General features: G+C 41.4%; 1 protein-coding gene across 1 annotated transcript in view; it reads left to right on the top strand.

Moving 5' to 3' along the window:
• Positions 1-2,322, top strand: part of LOC118405096 — a 7,341-nt gene that overhangs the window by 1,911 nt on the left and 3,108 nt on the right. The gene's annotated exons all lie outside the window — the stretch shown is intronic.

The raw sequence follows: 2,322 nt of genomic DNA, 5'->3' as shown, positions 1-2,322 counted from the left end.
AGGATTAGTCAACTGGGGAATTTTCTTTTGGTTTGGGGGAGGGCCAAGGAGAACTTTCTTGGCTTGGGGAGAGAGCCATGGGAAAAAAACTTCAACAATATGTATTCAAATGTTAAAAAGTAAAGGGTTGATTACTCGGGGAATTCATAGGTCTCCGACTTGGTGCAGAGCGCGCGCCGCGAAGTTCAGTTGATAACATAAGAATATTAGTTATTAAAGTTTCGCTTTCCGTCATTGCTGACGGATAAACTCGCGATCGTACTACTAGTAGTCAATTACGGCATGTGACACGGTTCTAGTTGAAAACACGTGTATTCTTGTAACTTTTTAACGCATGATTCAATGGGCCATGCATACGATTCACCTTCTCAGGCTGATTCCAACTTGTGCATGAGCAGATAAGAGGCATTGCTAAATGGGTCACACCTGAATCAAAAGTATGGTCAACTGTTGACATGCCGTCTTTGTCAGTGCAAAGTTCAATAGATTTCCCATGTTCAGCATATTCAGAACGATTATAAAAGCATGCTGTTTACGGATATCGGATTCGACAGCGATGTATCTTTCCAACTTTGACCACGATAACTTTACTGAAACCATGACACAAATATTTGTATGACAATTTGTCATGGATGATTAACGTTCTAGTTAGTTTTCAGAGTTATGGTGTCAGACATTTTCGTGTGTAAAGCCCCGGTCACAAAGCGCGTACGATTCATTGCGATTCCTTCCGATGCGCAGGATAAGCGCAGTGCGTCGTAAGTCGGGGGAAAATCGGAAGCAATGGTTTAAGTATAAAGCCGTGGTCACAAAGCGCGTAGTGCATCGTACGATGAGGTCATAGAGAGCGTGCCTGCGTCAATCGCAGTGAATCATAGTAAATCGGGGAGCGTCGTATGGCGAAAAATAGAGCTGAAATGGATTTTGAACATGTTCAAAATTTCGCTATCGTCGTAAGATTTTATTTGCCCCCATAGATAGCAGACTTCATTACGGCAAATTTTGTCTACTGATGAGGTTATAGATTTGTGAATTGTTAGCATGTTGTGATGTTTTCAGTTTTCCCTGATATTGTCGATATTGACGAAAAGGGAAAATATATGAGTCGCAACTGCCACAATCGCAACCATAGAACAGCGCGCCCCGCACAGGTGATGCAGACAATTGTTTGATCGCTTCATGCACGTGAGTTTATGATTAGATCAAAGCTCAGCTCTCGTCGGTCTTGGGTCAGTTTACCATAATCGTAATAACCATGGGGACAACTCGAACATAAAGGCAGGCTCTGTGAGTCGGAAATATATATGATATAATGCTTATGATATGATTTTTGTATGATGGCATCTTTTTGTTGATAGCATATCATGATACGATCTTCGAAAGAGCCTGACACGTAGAGCCGGCAAGCAGGCCGAGATAACCATACCAGTACTCACGCTTGATTTGAACTTTTGCTTGTAATACTCTTGTTGTCATGGTCTTTTATAATTTATTTTTACAGTTAAAGATATTATAGGAAGGTATTCAACATGTCCACATTTTGGGTTGGTTAAAGAAGCACAAAAGCGGTCAGACGGCTATACAGAAGAGACACAAGTGAAAAATCGTGCGACGCTGGAAAAATTTTGAACATCATCCGATGCGTTGCGATGGCTTACGATGCTTACAATTTTGTTGCGATGTACCTCGCTCATCGTACGATATGCGGAATAGTCCATCGCAAGGAATCGTACGCGCTTTGTGACCGGGGCCTTAGACACGAAAACCACTCGCGTTCCTTTAGTACGTAATTGAGTACGTGATATTTCCTTCGTTCTAGACACTCTCTGGACGTTATTACGTCACTTCCTACCGATCCTGACAGACAGAATTTTCTTAGTTTCATCACGCATTGAGGAGTCAATCAATTGTTCATTTCCTACCCCAGCAGTCTGAAGTACATCTTTGCCAAACTCTAATGCCAGAGACAACAAGCAATGACAGCATGCACTTCAACAATTTGGCAGGAAATCAGGTAGGTGTATGAAATTTGCCCGTGTTAGGGTGTTATTTTGTCTGTGTTGTCTTAGAAAACAATATTGTTTGGTACTTCGGCTTGTGTTTTTTTTTAATCTTACACTTCCTGCCAGTCTTAGGTGGCGTTGTATTGAAAGGAGAAGTCCACAGGCTACTTGTGATGAAGGTAAACCCCCCAACGGTACTTTTTACCAAAACCAAGAATGTCCCATAACTAGTTCATTGCTGTACATTTACGTACTTATGTTTCATTACAGAAGTCATATGATCTTCCATTATTTTTTTCTTGATGTAGTACTACCCAAG

This window comes from Branchiostoma floridae, chromosome 17 (genome assembly GCF_000003815.2).
Source record: "Branchiostoma floridae strain S238N-H82 chromosome 17, Bfl_VNyyK, whole genome shotgun sequence".
Taxonomy (NCBI): Eukaryota; Metazoa; Chordata; class Leptocardii; order Amphioxiformes; family Branchiostomatidae; genus Branchiostoma; species Branchiostoma floridae.
Note: the sequence above shows the minus strand (reverse complement) of the source record. Positions and strands in the feature narration are given on the sequence as shown.